Below are 21,776 nucleotides of genomic sequence, written 5' to 3'. Positions count from 1 at the left end.
TTTGTTCTTTTTTTGGTTGAGTAATATTCCATTGTGTGTATGTATATGTGTATATATATATGTGTGTGTGTGTGTGTGTGTTTATATGTATGTCACTTATTTATCCATTCATCTGTTGATGGACACTTAGGTTGCTTCCATATCTTGCCTACTGCAAATAATTCTTCTATGAACATGAGAGTGCATATACATTTTTTTGAATTAGTGTTTTCATTTTCTCCGGATAAATACCCAGGAGTGGAATTGTTGGATTGTATGGTTATTTCTATTTTCAAATTTTGATGAACCTCCATACTGTTTTCCATCATGGCTGCACCAATTTACATTCTCACCAACAGTGCACAAGCGTTTGTCCACCACATTTTAAGGATTACTGTATCTGACTAGTGAAAATTGTGATGATGTTCTGAACTGCTTGAATTACTTAATAATCGTGTTATTCCTATCAAGATATTAAAGTCACTGTGTTTTTTTAAATGGAGTTGGAGAGAGACGTGCCAATCCTCAAGAACTTGATAATATTCTAGTTATGATAGGAACCAACATACGTTTTCATTTTGTAAGAATTTACAGGATATTTGGCCCAAGAGAGAGCTTGCTAAATTACCATAATCCATCAGTACATTTAAATGTCATTAGTTATATAATCTTAAAAAAAATAACATGTTTTAAATTTTTTTCCTGTGGAAACTCCCACCAAAAAGAAAAAAAAGGAAAGGATCCTAATTGTGTGATTTTGCTTTTAAGATACATGTCTTTTACAGTCAGCCACTACAGGGGGGAGGAATGCTCAATTGTTCCCACTTCAATCCAGTAGAGCTCATTTCTTCTGTAGCCAAGAAGTAAAGCATATCTAAAAGCAAACAATGCATTTAATCCAGAGTAGAGCTCTGCCTAATAGGAGAGGTAGGGCTGGGATAATACAAATAATTATTTCAGGTGAATATATTGCAATAAGGAGTTGATTGTGAATAAATGAAGACAAAACTTGAGAAGAATCACTTGACTTTTTTCTCCCTATCCCCCCAAACAGAAAAGACAGCCAAATCTCTCAATTTCTAAAATTTAATGTTATTTGGAGGTAGGTTCTAAAACCTTAAAATTTTAGCACTGGAAGAAGTATTCAGTAAACAGAAAAATATTCAAAGTCACTGAGTCCAACCCCCTCATGTTGCAGATGAGGAACAGAGGATCTGCATGCTCAGTTTTAAGGAAACCTGATAAACACAATTCTGTTTACGAAACAAATAAATCAGGAGGTGATACTAACTTTACAAAATGATCTAATGCAGTATTCCTTTAAATGTGTTCCCCATATAGTCTTTTTTTTTTTACATCTTTATTGGAGTATAATTGCTTTACAAGGGTTTGTTAGTTTCTGCTGTATAACAAAGTGAATCAGCTATACATATACATATATCCCCATATCTCCTCCCTCTTGCATCTCCCTCCCTCCCACCCTCCCTATCCCACCCATCCAGGTGGTCACAAAGCACCGAGCTGATCTACCTGTGCTATGCGGCTGCTTCCCACTAGCTATCTATTTTACGTTTGGTAGTGTATATATGTCCAGGCCACTCTCTTAACTTTGTCACAGCTTACCCTTCCCCCTCCCTGTATCCTCAAGTCCATTCTCTAGTAGGTCTGTGTCTTTATTCCCGTCTTACCCCTCGGTTCTTCATGACATTTTTTTTCTTATATTCCATATATATGTGTTAGCATACGGTATTTGTCTTTCTCTTTCTGACTTACTTCACTCTGTATGACAGACTCTAGGTCCATCCACCTCACTACAAATAACTCAATTTTGTTTCTTTTTATGGCTGAGTAATATTCCATTGTATATATGTGCCACATCTTCTTTATCCATTCATCTGTTGATGGACACTTAGGTTGTTTCTATCTCCTGGCTATTGTAAATAGAGCTGCAATGAACATTTTGGTACATGACTCTTTTTGAATTATGGTTTTCTCAGGGTATATGACCAGTAGTGGGTTTGCTGGTTCATATGGTAGTTCTATTTGTAGTTTTTTAAGGAACCTCCATACTGTTCTCCATAGTGGCTGTACCAATTCACATTCCCACCAGCAGTGCAAGAGTGTTCTCTTTTCTCCACACCCTCTCCAGCATTTACTGTTTCTAGATTTTTTGATGATGGCCATTCTGACTGGTGTGAGATGATATCTCATTGTAGTTTTGATTTGCATTTCTCTAATGATTAGTGATGTTGAGCATTCTTTCATGTGTTTGTTGGTAATCTGTATATCTTCTTTGGAGAAATCTCTATTTAGGTCTTCTGCCCATTTTTGGATTGGGTTGTTTGTTTTTTTGTTATTGAGCTGCATGAGCTGCTTATAAATTTTGGAGATTAATCCTTTGTCAGTTGCTTCATTTGCACATATTTTCTCCCATTCTGAGGGTTGTCTTTTCATCTTGTTTATGGTTTCCTTTGCTGTGCAAAGCTTTGAAGTTTCATTAGGTCCCATTTGTTTATTTTTGTTTTTATTTCCATTGCTCTAGGAGGTGGGTCAAAAAGGATCTTGCTGTGATTTATGTCATAGAGTGTTCTGCCTTTGTTTTCCTCTAAGAGTTTGATAGTTTCTGCCCTTATATTTAGGTCTTTAATCCATTTTGAGCTTATTTTTGTGTGTGGTGTTAGGGAGTGTTCTAATCTCATACTTTTACATGTACCTGTCCAGTTTTTCCAGCATCACTTATTGAAGAGGTCCCATATATTCTTAAAGTATGATTCAACTTATAAAAACGGAATTTACCCACAACCTTTAGGAATTTATGTAAATTTAGCAAATACACATTCCTGGAATGTCTTCTGTGTACAAGGCTCTGTGCTAGGCACCACAAGCAGTGTAGCAACAGACCCCAGCTCCACTGTGAAGTAATAGAAGTTCTTGAAGAAAACATTTATCCTGGAAACTGACGCTCCTCAGTAAACATAGAAAATGGAAGCATTTTTCAGAAATCATCAGAGTCCAGTGACAAGCAGCAACCACCCCAGTCTGAGTCTCACTTCCATTCCCTTGTGCCCTCATCTTCCTCCCCAGCTTTCTCCCTATCACTGCCTTCCGTATACCAGGCCAAGAGCCCACAAACATCTGGCTAGAGCAAATGAAGTGTTTACTTAGGTAGATTTCCAAGGAAATAAACCAACCTACACAGAAATGAACTAGAAAGGAGAAAATATTAAAATTCTTCTAAATCTTTTACTCTTCAGTTGGCCTTCATTTTGGAGTTCTACTTTTTGATAGGTATGTGTCTTAGTGCTTTAATTCACCCAGATAACTGAAGTTGATGCATTCTGGGTTTAACCATGAGTCTGCTGTTTGTCTTCTTAGAAGGAGTATGTTAAGATTTTACTAGTGAAGTGTTAAAGCCTACCTAAGTATCAGTCAACACTCTTCTGAAGGCTCCACCCTGGAGAAGGTATTTGCCTGTAGACAGTCACAGGTTGACAGAGTTCTTGGAGAATTTGTAACCAATAGTACAACTCTAGGACTAGGACTAAAAAGAAAAGGAAACATAATTTAATCCTTTGTTTATAGCAGCGACACAGCCGTGTGCACCTCAGTGTTATAATTTGTAAAGGGTTGATAATTGGGGTAGAGATGATAAAAGTAAAGCGTTACTTATACCACACCAGTGTCATCCCTGAGGCAGTTATGGTAATGGAAGGATCCAGAAAGATCCAACAGGAGTTTCATGGAGATTCAATTCAAATGTTTATAAAACACCTAGATACGTTTCTAAATAACAGATATTCAAAATGCGTCTGTTCCCAGTTCACTTCTGAAAGCTCCTGTCTCCCAGCCTCACAGAATCTGCAGTGACAGCATTTTTCTTTTTGAGTGGGTGTCCAAGTTTAAAGTTTGAAGTAGTTATGAAGAAAATCAGACTGGAAGAAAAACAAAGCCCAATAACAAAAACAACTTGGGAAAGGGAAGAAAAGTCAAGGTGAATTTAGATTTCTTAAGATACTGTGTTTCTGGCCAGAGGAAATAACACATTTTGCCAGTTGGCTTCGTGGACTCCAGACTGGGCCCAGAGATGGAGCAGATATTGGAGCTTCTTCCTGGATTGCGTGGCCAGACTTATATCCCTTAGAATCTCCAACCATAATTCTCTGAGAGATGGGAACTTGTCCATATCATCTCCATTCACGCACCTTCTCATTCAGAGATGATGATGCTGAGGCTGTGCTCTCTCCTGGTGTAAATGGGACTAAAAAGGGCACCATGTTCACGGCAGGCCTTGGACCCCAGGATGTCCCTTGGCAAATTCTGCCACTTCTGGGAAGACCTGTTGCTGATCAGCCTCGCCCATTCCCTCCCTCTTCCTGTCAGTCAGACCTGCTTTCCTCACCACACAGAGAACTTTCCCCTGGCTTTTTCTAGAAAGGGTCAGTGCACAGCTCTTATTTGTGTGTCTGGCCCACATCCACATGCCCTAAGCAGACTAGAAATCTCGATACGCTTGAGGGCAGGTTAATGAAACACAAATTAACCACCCTCACATTTCACAACCAGGATGGACACAGAAACCGAATGTAAAATGAACTAAAATGTCAAGAATGAGACTAAAAAAATTGTGAGGAGAACATTGATATTATATGTGGAAAGCATGGGGATCTGTTCCAATTCTTTTAGAAGGAGCCCACAATCTAAGAGAGATGCTCACATCTCAATGTTCGGAGCAACTTGTATGGTGGAGCAGGGGGAAAAGATGTGAGCTATCAGTCTGAGCATTTCATAGCTATTCATCTCACAGAAGAGCTCTCAGACTGATGGGAATCTTTAATTTAGTGTAGTCATCTAAGCTGGTTCTTAAAATAACAATAATTATTAGTAATCATAAAAACAATTTGTATGTGTCATATTGCACTCTAGTTTTGATTGCTTTATGTAAGCTTCTCTTTCGAGTGACATAATCCTGTCCTTCCAGCTAGACTGTAAATTGTAGGTCAGAGACTGAATCTTAGACTTCTCTTTCCTCTGTCAATGCTTAGGCCACCTAAGCAACTCATAGTAGGTACCCAACACAGAATGGAGCTTGAGGTACTCACACAGCTAAGATAGACCTAAATAACAATCTTCTTCTCCAGCCCCCTATTAAAGCAGGTGCATTCTCTAACTCTCCTGAACAGATAGTTCTCTTTCCTCTTATACATCACCGGAAGTGACAGACAGTGAGCGCCCCACCATCTAGTCAGGCCTGGTAATCAGTTTGTATGTAAACTGTTGCACAGCCACACTGATTGCTCAAATACTGAAATGCTTTCATACCCACTGGAAAATAGGCACTGCCACAAGCCTTCACATGTTCTCCCTCTGCCACTCAGGCTCCGCCCCTGGAGCTCCCAGGCCCTCTCACCATCCACATCAGTTTGGTAGGACTGCTATAACAAAAGACCACAGACTGGGGCTTCCCTGGTGGCGCAGTGGTTGAGAGTCCGCCTGCCGATGCAGAGGACACGGGTTCGTGCCCCGGTCCGGGAAGATCCCACATGCCGCGGAGCGGCTGGACCCGTGAGCCATGGCCACCAAGCCTGCGTGTCCGGAGCCTGTGCTCCTCAACGGGAGAGGCCACAACAGTGAGAGGCCCGCGTACCGCAAAAAAAAAAAAAAAAAAAAAAAAGACCACAGACTGGGTGGCCTCTACAACAGGAATTTATTGTCTCACAGTTCTGGAGGCTAGATTCAAACTCTGATGTCAAGATGTGGGCAGGGTTATGCTCCCTCTGAAGGTGCTCAGGGAAGGGTCTGTTCCAGGCCTCTCCCCCAGTTACTGGGAGTTTGCTAGTTTGCTGACAGTCTTTGGTATTCCTTGGCTTGTAGACACGTTGCCCTGATCTCTACCTTGTGACACATGGTGTTCTCCCTGTGTGAGCGTCTGTGTTCAAATGTCCCCTTTTCATAAGCACACCAATCATATTGGATTAGGGACCCACCCTCCTCCAGTATAATCTCATTTTATCTATAATGACCCTATTTCCAAATAAGGTCACACTCTGAGGTACTGGGGGTTAGGATTTAAACATATGAATTTTGGGAAGAACACAATTCAACCCCTAATATAACTTATCAACTAAAAGTCAACACCTGGCACAACAGGAGGACTCCAGGACTCACTCCAGTCCCTCACCCATTCTGATATGTCCATTCATGCGAGGTAGTACTTGGTAAATAGTTTGAATATTTCCTTGCTCCCAAGAAGTTCATTCAGTGCTGACAGATTGACTGACTTCCCAAGAAGTGTGTATAAAACTTTTGTTCCACATTTGGATAACACTAGGAATGCTACAGATTAGTATATTAGTGGTTCCAAGCCAGCTGCATGCTTAGAATTCTACCTGTGTTTAATATCAGCTGGTGAATGAAAAGCACCAAATGGATCTACCTAACCCCTTCCCCAGGGTCTAAGGAAAGCCAGACCCTCAGAAGCTAACGGCAGCATGCTGAAGGAGATTCTTACAGGCTAGAGATGTTTGACATCCAGCTATGAGGGTCTCTGAATTCTTGATCTGTTGGAATGAGCCAGGATGGAGTGAAGGTGTATTTAATGGTAGAAAGGAGGCCTGCAGGGACTAAAGAACTCTCTTGCAGAGCAGGGAAGACCTTGGTAACCCTCTAAGGCTTGAGCAAACTAAGGATCTTGACTCTAGGGCCGTTTATTGGGATTCCAGTTCCTCCCAGGCAAATCTAGGGTCTACCAACCAGGACAAAATTCCTCAACATATTTTCTCTTCCAGTTCACTGAGGGTTGTTCCCATTTCCAAATAACTGTCACAAGTGTGGCCCAGATCATTTTTCATCTACCTTCTTTTCTGCCAGAACATAATAACTGTTCTGCTCTTTGAATATCACTTTGCAACTTTAACATTCCCTCAAGGGGATTTCTGCTGCATGTGTGTGGAGGACAAGACATCATCTGTGTGGAGTGAACGTGCAGGGCGTGAGGGAGGAGTACTGAGGGCATTTTCAGCCAGGGCCTTCCGCAATCCTTTAGACCAGGAGTTTTCAATTGTTTCCAAGTTTAGCGAGACCAGTTCTTAAAAAAAAAAAAAAAAAAAAAAAGTCTGTTTTGAATAAAGAGTGTTATGCTTCACAACAAACAAACTTGAAAATCTCTGATATAGGCTAACACCCTCCTTCTCAGAGATGAGAATTCTGTGGTTCCAAGAGGTTTGGGTCTTACTGGGGCACTTGCAGACGTCTCTCCCTGGGAAGCAATGGACTGGGTTCAAATGGCTTCTTTCTTAGCCCAGAACTCTTCCACACCACACTGTCTCTTACTCCAGCCCCATTTAATTCAAATTGAACTAGTCCTCTTCTTTTTCATTTTATCTTTTTATTTCTTCTACCTGTTTGGCAGAGCTGTCCTTTCAAAATAAGGTTCACAGAATCCTGCAAGTAGCTGTGGCTGCAGAAGAAGAAAACACAGGGAGCCCAGAGTAAAGAGACATCTAAGTTCAAACATCTGGACAGCTGTCTCAGGCCTCTGCCTTTGTGCAATGACAGCCTAAGGTTCTGACAAGCTCTCTTGATCACTTATTATTTCCTCTGAGCCTCATGCTGAGTTCTTTGGGGAAGCTTCTGTTTCTGCAATGTTGGACGACTGCAGGGGTGACTAACAGAGCTTAAGGTTTGCATGGCTTCAGGCCATCCCGATGAGTCCTGCTCTCTGTTCCTTGGGTCCCAGCTCATCCCTAGAGTATGGGCTCCTGACCTCTGGCTGAGGGGAGCAGCAGGTTCTAACCAACCCCCAGGTGCCTCAAGGGCTCATGGGACCTGGAGGTGGTCTGGCGTGTTCTGGGAATGTAACAACCTTGGACACCAAAAGGCTGATCCTGCTCTCTTTTCCAACAATAGGACCCTACCCTGTTCCAAGGAGAGCTACCCCAGAACTTCCCCCGTCTTAAACGTGAAGAGGGGAAAAATACATACGAATATGTCCCCTACACACGAACGAGTTCTGTTCCTAGAGTGCATTCGTTAAGTCCAATTTGTTCATAAGTCCGACAAAGTTAGCCTAGGTACCCAACTAACACAATCAGCTATATAGTCTGTACTATAATAGGTTTATAATACTTTTCACACAAATAATACATAAAAAAACAAAAAATAAAGAAAACATTTTTAATCTTACAGTACAGTACCTTGAAAAGTACAGTAGTACAGTACCACAGCTGGCATACAGGGGCTGGCTTTGAGTGAACAGGCAAGAAGAGTTACTGACTGGAGGAGGGAGAGGAGGTGGGAGATGGTAGAGCTGAAGGCTGGTCAGCAACAGGAGATGGAGGGCAGCTGCAATTTCACTCACGCCTGACGTGGATGGCACAGGTTCTGGTTCCTTGCTGGATTCAGTTCTATCTACCCTCTTGAAAAAACGATCCAGTGATGTCTGGGTAGTGGCTCTTTTTTTCTCGTCATAGATGACACGCTAGCACTGGATTGCATCCTGAATGGCTGCTGCAACCTTCGTGTACCTTTCTACATTCAGATCCTGTGCCTCAAAAACTAACAGTGCCTCCTCAAATAAAGAAAATCCCCTTGCCATTTCCTGTGTCTTGAATCTCTTCAGTTCTTCAGTTACTTCTTCCTCTTGTCTCTCTTTGTCCTTTCTCTGGGCCTCCAATTCCATCAGGTCTTCATTAGTAAGCTCCTCATGTTGCACAGCAAGGAGTTGAGTGAAGTCGTCCTCTGGCAGATCTAGCTCCACCTTCTCGTTGAGGGTTACTAAGTTGCTGAAGACCTCTTTGGACTTCTCATCTGCCTCCTCAAATCCACAAAAATCATGAACAGACTGTGCAGTAAAGTACACAAAAGCACAACCACTTGTAGAGGATGCATGCCCATGACAATGTATGCCAGACACATGAACTAACTTATGTGATTAGACATGTGAACGCACCATTGGCATCTTTGAAAGTTTGCAACTTGAAGGTTCGTATGTAGGGGACTTACTGTACTTAATCTGTAGCAGGTGATTCAGCTACATTATTGTACATTTAGATGCAAATCAACTGTGGAGCTATGAGTGACACTTGAAAATAAGCCCTGTTGCCAAGAGGCTTCATTTGGTGCATCACATCTGTCTGGTAATAATCTGTTTGGAATTGTAAACTGCACTGCTTGGTATAATAGACTTCAGTTTTCCTTTGGCCCAGTTCCACTGTGACCCCAAGGAATTTCTCATAAAGGCACACCTGAAAGTGTTCTTGTAGGTGTGTTGGAGGCCGGACATTCGACTCAGCAATGGGAACAATGTTTCTGTATTGGACACCAGATACCAGATGAAGGTTCAGGACATAGAAACGTTTCTTACTCTCTATCTTGATTTGAGTTCCCCACCTTCAAAGAAGAAATACAAGCACACTCAATAGTCCCAGCCTTTTGAGTTGGGGAAAAAAAACGACATAAATACTTCCCTGAATTTTTGGTTTTTTGGTCATAGGGAAAGGCAAGGGATTGGGGCAAATTTGCATGTGTTAAAGTTCTAATTACAAGGGGAAGTGGGGAAGGAGCAAAATTAGAATCTACGTTTTTCCTTTGACGGGTGGGGGTTAGGGTGGGGAATTTCTTTTTTTTTAAATTTTATTGAAGTACAGTTGATTTACAATGTTGTGTTAATTTCTACAGTACAGCAAAGTGATTTGGTTTTATATATATATATGCATATATATATATATATATATATTCTTTTTCATATTCTTTTCCATTATGGTTTATCACAGGATATTGAATATAGTTCCCTGTGCTATACAGTAGTACCTTGTTGTTTATCCATCCTATATATAATAGTTTGCATCTGCTAACCCCAAACTCCCACTCCATCCTTCCCCACCCCCCTCCCCTTTGGCAACCACAAGTCTATTCTCTATATCTGTGAATCTGTTTCTGTTTCATAGATATGTTCATTTGTGTCATATTTTAGATTCCACATATAAGTGATATCATATGGTATTTGTCTTTCTCTTCTGACTTACTTCACTTAGCATGAGAATCTCTATGTCCATCCATGTTGCTGCAAATGGCATTATTTCATTCTTTTTAATGGCTGAGTAATATTCCATTGTGTGTGTGTGTGTGTGTGTGTGTGTGTGTGTGTGTGTGTATATGCCACATTTTCTTTATCCATTCATCTGTTAATGGACACTTAGGTTGCTTCTATGTCTTGGCTATTGTAAATAGTGGTGCTATGAACTATAGGGGTGCATGTATCTTTTAGAATTATAGTTTTGTCTGGATATATGCCCAGGAATGGGACTGCTGGATCATATGGCAACTCTATTTTTAGTTTTTTGAGGAACCTCCATACTGTTCTCCATAGTGACCGCACCAACTTACATTCCCACCAACAGTGTAGGAGGGTTGGGGTGGGGAATTTCTACACAGCAACAGTCTTGAGGTCCTGGACCAGCCATGTCATTTGCACATGACTGGCTGTTTTGCTACATGGTAACTTTTGATACTGAGACATTTTGCCCTAACCTAAGAAACAAATCATCTTAGCCTGGGTTCTTCAATGAGTGGAGCCTGAGGTAGAAGCTTATGTGCTTTGTTATCTAGTGCAATCCCAAGAAAGGAGTTGGGGAAAGGACTGAGATGGGGAGGTACGAGATCCAGTATGATAGTGCATTATCAGCTCCACAGCTGGTGCCAAATACAACTGATTGCTCAATCTCACAGGACTGAACAGGATAGAAGAATTTATATTCTGCCTCCTACTGGTCAAATAACACATTAACTGCCCACCTCCTTAACATCTCCTCCTTCTGGATTGTACAAATGTGGGCACTGAGTGGTCCCATGCCTCATCAACATTGAGGAGATTGAAGCCCAAGCCAAGAGCTGCAAGAGGCACGGCCTGTCAGGTTGTTGATGGCTCCATGGAGTTGGTCATGGCAGTGGAGGCTGGAAGTGGACACATGACCTCTGACTCCAGGTCTTCCCAGGCCCAAGACTGGGAGTGGATTTGACCTCAAGTAGGTGGCTCCAGCTTCTTCACTCCTTGTGCCATTTACATCTTTTTATCTTCTCATCTCTTTCCCCTCCTCCCTGATTTGGACTAACCCATCATTATGGTAGACAGTGATAGGGACCATCGAGATCTCTCTTCAAGGAAGCATTGCTGACCAGCAGTGAAAAGTGCAATCAGTAAATAGCCTCCAGCTGTCAGCTGCTTTAGGATCTGCCTTAGCTGCAGAGATTTGCTTTGAGCAGGGTCATGCCCATTCAGGGGCAGTCTGCGTCCGGTAACTGAACATGAGCTGGACATTTATTTCAGGGATATAAAACCCCAGATATTTGTTTTGGGTCAATTTTGAAGGGCCATTTTCAGTCCAGAGCTCCCCACTGGGTTGGCCTGTGCCACAGCTTGACTTCTCCCTCTGCCCAATCCTACTTCATCCCCCTTCCTGTCACAGGTTTTCTTCCTAATAGATATCTTGCATCCCAAACCCCATCTCAGCATCTGCTTCTGGAGAACCCACCCACCCAGCTTACAATATTGCACGCCCAGCATGTGTCAAATGTGTGTGATGAACTGGAAAATTTCGGCCATTCAAGAATGTGCAACTTGTCTTTACAACCCACCCCTGGCCCCCACTGGCCTCAAGGGACCTAGTCCTAAGTCTATTCCAGGAGCAGTGGTGTTGATGACAGCAGTAAATTTCTGATTCATATTGGCAACACCACATGTAGATATCTGGGGACAAAGAACTCCTGGACAGAAAACACTGGAATTTCTGCTACTAAGTGTACCAAACAGTGTCTTTGGGGCATTACCATATAGGTGACCTCATCTGTATCTAAAGATTGGCTATATCTAAAGGCCAGGACATATAGGTACATTTATATTCAGTGTTTGATGGCTGTAGAATACCTGAGCCCTTGTATTTCCTCTCTGGGTTACTTACTGATGCCCTGGCTTCCATATGTGTTAGGCCAGGTAGGAGGCAAAGAGCCCCAGGTCCTTCTTTCCGCCCGCCTCTCTGCTCTTTCAGGGTGGTCCCATTTAGCATTACAGTGGCTTAGGGAGTAGTGGGAAGCTTTTGTGGTGGAGGTTGAGGAGATAGGCAGTAATAGACTATTTTCCCTGACAATCCCTAATTCTGTTTGCTCATGTTGGACACTGTAGGGCAGCATCAGAGGGGGATGCCCTGTGCAGCATCACAGCCTGCCTTCTTCCATGAATGAGACTCACGCAGAACATGTAGGGCATGTGTATGTGCCCTGGCACCCATATACCCCAGCACACTCTCCTTAGGAGGTTCATTCTCCCTCCCATCTAGCTGTACCTGGAGTCTCTTTGCCAGTCTACTCTCCCAATCAAAATAATATATCCTTCTTTCAAGAGGAAATGGAAAGGGTTATTGAGAATTGAGCATCCGTTAGAACCATCTCCTTTCAATTTCCATGTTGCTTCACCCAGAAACAGTGTAAATGATGCAGAGACACTGACAGGAAGCTCCCTGTTTGCTCCATATCAGAGCTCAGACCTGATGTGGTGTGTGTACTTCCAGTACTGGAAATTCCTTCCATGTCCTGCCCTAACTGTTGACTCATTTTGTGGAAATGAGAATTGTTGGGAGATCACCGTCTTAACTCAGTGAATTGACAAGAAACTAGGCCAATGAGACCCAAAGGAAGACAAAGTGCAGGCGCGGGTAAGGTAGCTGCTTATGGCAGCAACAGATGGGGCTCATCAATGTAGAATTTGTCTATGAGACTGTCATTTCATGTTCTCCTATGTCACCTGTGTCTCTGTGAGGCTCATGATGTCATGAAAGAAACCCATCATGCATTTTTTTATTGTTACTTCCACCCCTAGTCCTTTAGCTAGGAATCATGTAATTGTAATTTTTCTCCAAGAGAATGCCCATCTGGTCAGATTTCATACAGTACTCGGTCTTTTAAGAACAATTCATTTACTCTTTTTTTTTCAATCTAGTCAAATTTTATTTCCATTTTGTGATGTTTATCACAATTGAGAAAATCCTTGGTCCTTTCTAAATCAAGATAAAAAGAAGCACATAATAAGGTACTACATTATATAGATCTCATCAAGAGAGTTACTGTTTAATCCACAGACTGTGAAAAATTAGCTTTACATACTTTTTTACCGATATCCCAGCAGAAGTACAGACCTTTTCATATGACATTTGAACAAATAAGAGCCTCAGAGCCCAGCCACAGATTTTTGGTTTTATATAATATATGGATCTAAGTCCTAGCTCTGTTTCCGACCACAGATTCCCTCATGGCTCCTGGTGTGTTCTTCTGGCTGCTGATTTCACAACAAGAACATCAGCACTTCAAGGACACAGTGTCTCCTGGGTTTGTCAAGGGACCCTGCCCTGGCCTGGCTTCCTGATGGCATCCACATTGGTCACTGTCCTCACATCGGTCACTGTCCTCTCCTCTCATTCCACTCCACCCCCCTTTTCCAGATGTTCATGTATTAATACTTGCCAGATCCTTGCTATTATTGCTCTTTGGGGCCCTTTCAGAATATGAAGTGGGCAAGTTTACAATTTAAACCTTATGGGTTTGAATTTTCAAGTTATGAACTTAAACCTTTTGGTGATTACTCTTGTCCAAATGCAGCTTCCTGCCCTCATTGGGAAAAAAAATCGTCTCCAAAGACATTTGGACATGAAGTAGCTATTGCAAAAGAACATATTGTTGGTGACTTGAGTGTAAAGAAACCAGAAACATATGGATTACATTTGCTTTTAAATGAGCATGGTCTTTAAAATGAAGGGAGTGAATGAATTATTTGGTAATATCCAGTTGAGAGGTGGTCAATATTAAAGTATTTGAACAGTAAGGCAGAGCACCAGGCCTGCTTTCAGGATTCTCCATCCCCAAGCAGCAGGAAGCTTCTGTATTTGGTTCTGTAGAGGCCAATCCCCAGCTGTGAGACCTGTTGTGCAACGCAAATACTGGCTTCGGTTGGGAGACCGCCGCTGTCCAAAGACATTTTTGAGTGGATTGAGTGGTGGGTATTAAACATTTGAAGCAATTGTCGTATATTAGCTGCCAGCAAGTCTTTGTAAATAGAAATCCTACCTAAGTGACCGTGGGCAAATCCCTCTGCTCTTCTGGCCTATCTCCTCATCTGAGTGAACATTAAATAAGAAAATGTACGTGAAGTGCCAGGTTCAGACCTGAAACACTTATGACTGTGCAGATTTATTCAATTCCTCAGTAGAGAGAAAAGTGAGTTTTTAATCACTGCAGCAGAAAGAATGACCATAGACTTCCTTGTATCAGGCCCAATCCGACATAGATGTGTGTTTTCAAGTTCGACACAATGTGTAGAGATTGGTCAGTGATCTGATTTTAAAAGCGTCTTCAGATCATCAGGTGGGGCTTACCAGCTTTCTCTTTAGGTAACATCAATTGTTAGTTTTCCTTGGATTTTGGTCACCAAAAAGGCAAACCAGAAACAAGGAGGGAAGAAATGCCAGAAATAGGATGAAGTCATCCAAAATATGTGACACTGTTTCACAAATACAAATATCTTAGAATCAACAAGGACAATCTTCTAGAGGATGCAAAATCACAAAAAGGCAATCAAAACATCTGTGCAGAGTTCTAAGAGGATGCAGACGGACCTGGGGTGGGTTTGGGCTGATGATATGGACTATCTTTATGTTTCAAATGTTTGGTAGAAGTGAAGTGAAAATCTAAATTTGAAATTACTAAGAATTATTGAGTAGTCCTTAAGTGCAGGACAGTGAGCTAACTGGGGTGGGGAATGCAGGCACTGAGATAAGCCAGCTAGGACCTGCAGTCAACAGACAGAATTCAAGACAGTACTGTAATAACAGCAACATTATATTATTCATAACCTGCCATCTAGCCCTGTGAAGAAAATGAAAATCTTTCTTCTATGTCTAAACTTGTGCAGAGTTTGCAGCCTTTTTGAAATCTGGTCTGATGCATTCCTCTGTCATTCTAAAACAAGCCCAGGTCCCCAGGAATAGGGACTTTAGCTGGCCCAAGAGCATTCTCACACCCTTTGTTTCTTGGTCACTTTCATAACCTCCATGGCTCTTTCACAGTCACTGCAGGCTCAGCATGTGTATCAGGTGATGCAATATTTCTTTCTGCCACCCAACCAGGTTCCTTCTGTCTTCCTTCTCTTTGTCATGATACTACAGTCTCCCACTGACCCAAGTAGGTTGCCTTAGAACTATTGTAGATCATTCTTCTGCTTCATTCCCCATTATACTAAATTGCCACATCCTGATGACTTTTTAAAGTGTTTTATTGAGATATAATTTACATATTGTACAATTTGCCCATTTAAGATGTACAATTCAGAGGTTTTTAGGATAGTTGTATATATGTGCAGCCATCACCACAGTCAATTTTAGAACACTTTCGACACCTCTAGAAGAAACTGTTCTCTTAAGCTATCACCTCTGTACCCTCCCATTCCTGTCCCTCCCATCCCCCAGCCCTAAGCAACCACTACTTTTTGTGTCTCTATAGATTTGCCTATTCTGGACTTTCACATGAATAAATCATGCAGTATGTGGGTTTTTGTGACTGGCTTCTTTCGCTTAGTCCAATGTTTTCAAGTTTCATCTGTGTTGTAGCATATATCGGTACCTCATTCCTTTTTATGGCCAAATAATATTCCATTGTCTGGATATACCATGTTTTGTTTATCCATTCATAAGCTGATGGATATTGCAATTGTTTCCACTTTTTGGTTGTCATGAATAATGATGTTATAGACATTCGTGTACAACTGTTTGTGTGTATATATGTTTTAATTTTACTCAGGCATATATTGAGGAGTACAATTTCTGGGTCATATAGTAACTCTGAGATTAATCATTTGAGAAGCAGCCAGACTATTTTCCAAAGTAGCTGTACCATTTTCCATTCCCACCAGCAATGTAGAAGGGTTCCATTTTCTTTACAACCTCTCCAACTCTTGTTATTGCCTATTTGATTCTAGCTATCCTGTTGACTTTGAAACATCGTTTTTCTCTGAAAAAAGGTAGCATATTTCTTGCCTAGACCTTTTTGTCCCTTCCCAATATCACCACCCTAGTCTAGAATTTCATCACCTCATGCAGAATTCTGGAGTCTAAACTGCTTTCTTTTCTCCCCTTTCCGAATTACACTACTGAACCCTGCCAAACTCTATGAGAAATGTACATTAACCTATGTTCAATCTTCCTCAGATACCTTCAGTGACTTCTAAGTTCCTGTCACACCAACTCTGAACCACTCTTGTTGGCTTTCCAGGTACCCCTGAAAAATCTGGCCCTACCTATTCACCTCACCACAATCTCCCCTCTCCCTGACCACATCTTTAGGCAGATGCCACCCTCCTACGAGCAGTGATGTTGCTGCTCAGTGTTGCCTCCTGGGCCTTAGAGTTCTCACTGTGAATGTCCTCTTTTTTCTTCCCCTTGACCAAGAAATACCACAGCTTCTAAGAAGTCTTCTCTGAGTCTTTACCCTTCCTTCCCCTGTCCAAGAGGTGGGTGTGGCTAGTCATGTGTCCAATATGTAGGCCAGACTTGTACTTTCTCCCTGGAATCTGAGCCAAGTGATATTCGGATTGAAAAATGGTGACAGTGGTCTCCTACAAAGACTCTTCATTCATTCCTATTACGTAGATCCCTGACTCAGCCTTGAATTCCTGTCCCGTGCATGATCTGATTCTCTAGCTCTTTTCTTTTTTCTTTTTTAACATCTTTATTGGAGTATAATTGCTTTACAATGGTGTGTTAGTTTCTGCTTTATATCCAACTCTTTTCTTGAGGCTATAAGCTATCCCCTTAAATTACCAACACATTCCTTTTCATTTGTTTATTTGCCTATATTAGCCAAAGCCACACTTTATTGATTAAACCTGATAATCCTAATGGATACATCAAGCACAATAGTACTAGTATGAATGTTTCTTCAGCCCTTGCTATGGACCAGGCACTGTGCAAATCTCTTCATCTAGATGATTTCAGTTAATCTTCGCCTATCACCCTCTGAAGTAAGTAGCATCTTGTCTCCTTTTTATGCATGAGGAAATTGTATCTTTGAGAAGGCTGAAAACTGTCCCAGGGAGAAGCTGATTAATGGAGGAGCCAGGTTGGTGCTTGAATATGTGCCCTTCGCTATTGTGCAGTAAGCCCTCTCATGCCATCGGCCTGGCAGCCAGTGAGGGCTCTTCTCCGCTGAGCGCCTTGTACATTTGTACCTTCTTTGCTTTGAGGAGAGTTCACATTTCTCTGATGGCACTTCATCACCTTCTATCTTGTATTATAATTATTTGGGTATGTGTCTTAACTTCCTTAGCCCAGAATCTAGTATGTATAAGAGGTAATCAATAAGTATTTCTGGGCTTCCCTGGTGGCGCAGTGGTTGAGAGTCTGCCTGCCGATGCAGGGGACACGGGTTCGTGCCCCGGTCGGGGAGGATCCCACATTTCGCGGAGCGGCTGGGCCCGTGAGCCATGGCCACTGAGCCTGTGCGTCCAGAGCCTGTGCTCCGCAACGGGAGAGGCCACAGCAGTGAGAGGCCCGCCTACCGCAAAAAAAACCAAAAAAGTACTTCTGAAAGGATAAGTAAATGTAGAGTTGAATCTAAAGAAGATCTAGTGAAATTTCCAGTTCTAAGGAAAGAAGGAAACCGCTTTAGAGAGGTTAGTAGAGGAAACTTGCCCTGGCAAAGACGGCAGCAGCTACCCTTTTCCCATATTTATAATTTCTTCTTTTAAAAAGTATGTTATTATAAAATACTGATCTCCGTTCCAGTACTTTACACACAAACCTTTAATAGTAGACCGTGGTTTTGGTCACCAAGGTTACTTTAATTAAATTCAGTAGTTAGCAAATGCTTGTGGCAAAATTTCTCTCAAGCTATACCATTGGCCAATGGAGCAAACTGCTTTTTACCAGGATCTCTCTGCTGAGATGTTTTCTCCTTTTTTTTTTTTTTTTTTAAAACCAAAAAACATTTTATTTTTCTTATTTTCCTCTTGTTTCTCCTAGACTTTCATTATGGTCCAGCTGAACCAGCTGCTGCCCCTCTCCTTGTAAACTTCATGTTACATCCCGGAAGAACTGGAGGAGAATCAGTTTCCTATGTAGCAGCTATTGCGGGATGGGTAAGACCAGAGGGAGGGGAGCAGCCCTGTTGGGATAGAATGATGCCAGGCTGGCTGGCTGATCCTGGGTAGAGTTAAGCAGGATGGCAAAGACCAACATAAATGATGTCAGTAGTAACATTTTCATGTTCCCGCAAACTGCATGAGTTGTCTAATTGAGGCAATTTTTTTAAACTTCCACAGAAAAGATGCAAAATCTAACTTATCCTTTTAAATATCATCAGTTGCTACTGTTTACTGTCTAGGCTTCAGTGGTTAAGACTACTGTCCCCCTTATAAGGGCCAAGGAACACAACATTTGTATGTTTCTTGCCCCCTGTGGTAATATAGAATACTGTAAGCTACCCCTTTCAGATGAACTGTGATAGAAAGCCAACTCAACCCCTGCAGATAGTGGAGCTGATACTGTAACTGGAGACAGAGGAGAAAGGCTGAGACAGACCATGCAATCAGATAACTTCAAGGAAGTACGAGATCAGTTCAAGAAGATCAACATGGAGAATGAAAGAACTGAAAATAGCAAGAAGTTACCTTCATTTCAAAAAGTGAGTATATTCTGTGCACTTGAAATTTTTTATTTGTTTCATTGCAATGTTCTTTCCCAATATTAATAAATAAGCAGAATGGTTCTGAAGATGCAAAGAGAGATGGTAAAGGATGTTAAAAGATTTGGTAGGAAGGCTTCTATGACAAAAAAGTTTTTTTAAAGACAACATATTTCTCTAATGTAATGTGTTCGTGGCAATGCAGAAGTATCTGAACATCGTTTTTGTAAGATTGGATGCACCTGCACCTTTCAAACAGCATGGCAGACTAAGTGCCTCAGTACAGCTCTAACAATTTTAATTCTTGCTAACTCAAGCCTATCTGAACAGTCAGGAAAGCTAACCTGAGTCCCAGAAAGAAAAAGACTGTTGGACGCAATGGTGAATTTATACTATGCTGAAAATGGGGTAGGGTAAAGTGAACCTTACTATCTAAACCCAAAAGCTTTAATAACATGCAATGTCAATCAACAGTCAGCCTTATAATAGGAGTTATAAAGCCACTGGATAATAGTTGGAAAACTGGTTACATAGTCATAGCCAAAAAGCACAGGAAATCATAGACCTTTGGTTTTATCTTGAAAGACAGATTTGATTTGTATTTGAATGTTTCAGTTATATACAATAATTTCATCTTCCCCAGCTTTCTAGTTTTTGGAAATTATTCTTGATCTTAGTAATAATATTCTTGAAGCTGATTCTATGCTAGTGGATGTAATTTTCATGGAAATAGAGTGGAACATAGAGGAAAAAGCAGAACTGTTTAAAATTGTTCATCAAATTTGCAGTTCTTTTCTTTAAACAATACCTTGTAATTTATTGGGTATGGCCAGAAAACAAGTTTCTCTACTCAAATTTTGTAGGCAAGAACCAAGAAAACTTTTATTTTTTCCAAACTCTTAACTATTTCTGTGAGGAAATCTTAACATTTTCAGCTTCCTTATGCCAAGTAGACAGAATATAGCTAAATCTTTTTTGACTTGGATGTGGATGACTCAGGGTAATCATTTTGAATATTTGGAAGGTAGAGTAGTGATATATTAGACAAAGCACAGGATCAGGAGATCTGGTTATAATAAATTAACTCTGTTACTTCAACAAATCACTTCATCTGGGTCTTGATTTTCTCACATTTAAAATTAGGGGTTGATTTCTAAGGTTCTCCAAGAACTGAAATCCTTTACTTCTGAAGTCAATTATGGGATTAGGCTCAGAAGCTATGTGCTGTAGCTAAATCCATGTCCTCACCTGCCTTAACCCTTCAGCACATCTAACACAGCTGTTCACTCTCTCCTTCTCAAAACACTTCATTACTTGGGTTCCAGGGCTCTACACTCATCTTATTTTCCCCTTCACTGACATCCTCTTGGGCTTCCCTGGTGGCGCAGTGGTTGAGAGTCCACCTGTTGATGCAGGGGACACGGGTTCATGCACCGGTCCGGGAAGATCCCACATGCCGCGGAGCGGCTGGGCCCGTGAGCCATGGCTGCTGAGCCTGCGCGTCCGGGGCCTGTGCTCCGCAACGGGAGAAGCCACAACAGTGGGAGGCCTGTGTACCACAAAAAAAAGAAACAAAAAAACTGACATCAGTGGAGGCCTGTGTACCACAAAAAAAAAGAAACAAAAAAACTGACATCCTCTTTTCTGTGTCCTTTGTTGAATTTTCCTCATCTTACAAAAGTCTGAATACTGGAGTGTACAATCTCCTCTCCATGCATACATCTTTCCTAGATTATTTCACACAGTTACATAGCCAAAGCCATAAAAAGATCCCAACTATTGATAACTCACAGATTTATATGTATAGTCCTCATGTCTCCCCTAAATTCCAGACAGCCTACTCATTATCTCCATTTGAGTATCCAATGGGCATATCAAAATCTATGATTTAAACAGAACCCTTGATTTTCACATGCCTAATCCTTGCCAAGAATTCTGGTTGTCAATAAATGGCTCTTCCATTTATCCTGTTTCTCAGGTCAGAGCTTTGGAGTCAGTCTTGGCTCATCTCTTTCACTCCTATTCCACACGTCCTCCATTAGCAGATCCTTTTGACTCCATTTTCAAAATATAACCAAAATCTAACCACTTCTCAGCACTTTCAACTGATACTATCATAGTCGAAGATACCATCATGTATTGTTGCCTTGAGATGGTCTTCTAACTGGTCTCCATCAGCAGCGGAGTGATCCTTTCAAAACAGAACCTGATTACATCCTTCCCCTGCTTGCAACCTCGCACTGGCTTCCTGTCACAAAGAGAAGAAAATCCAGAATCCTTACCTTGCCCTGGATGATCCAGCCCTGGCAGCCCACTGCTCCATCTCCCCTCGCTTCTCACTCTATTCCAGCCACGTTCCTTGCTGTTTCTCAAACTCAGTGAGCACACTCTTGCCTCAGGGTCCTTACTGCTCCTTCTGCCTGGAATGCTTTCCTCCCAGATCTTTGTATGTTTGCTCGCTCACTTGTTCGAATGTTACTTCTTCAGAGAGATCTTCTCTAGCTGTTCTAAAATGACAGCTGCCCCACTTCCACCACTCTCTTCCTTTACTGACTTCCTATTTCTCTAAAACATATATTACTACCCAATATTATTGATTTGTTTGCTTGCTTACTGTCTATTTCCCATGACAGAATGTCATCTTCTTGAGGGCAGGACTTTGGCTGTTCTATTCACTGCTACGTCCCTAGCGACTACAACAATGCCTGACATTCAGTAGGAGCTCAGTAAATATTTGTCAAATGAATTATGAAGGTATTGAACTGTTTGCATGTAACTTAATTTGTTCCAGAATATTTGCAAGCATGATGTTTGATGGGTCTGTAATCTCTTTACTTCTCAGGGTGCTAGCTTCTATTCCCACCCCTACCTTTTTTTTTTTTTTTTTTTTTTGCGGTATGTGGGCCTCTCACTGTTGTGGCCTCTCCCGTTGCAGAGTACAGGCTCTGGACGCGCAGGCTCAGCGGCCATGGCTCACGGGCCCAGCCGCTCCGCGGCATGTGGGATCCTCCTAGACCGGGGCACAAACCCGTGTCCCCTGCATCAGCAGGCGGACTCTCAACCACTGCACCACCAGGAAA

Source organism: Hyperoodon ampullatus, assembly GCF_949752795.1.
Source record: "Hyperoodon ampullatus genome assembly, chromosome: 4".
Lineage (NCBI taxonomy): Eukaryota > Metazoa > Chordata > Mammalia > Artiodactyla > Ziphiidae > Hyperoodon > Hyperoodon ampullatus.
This window is presented reverse-complemented; position numbering follows the sequence as displayed.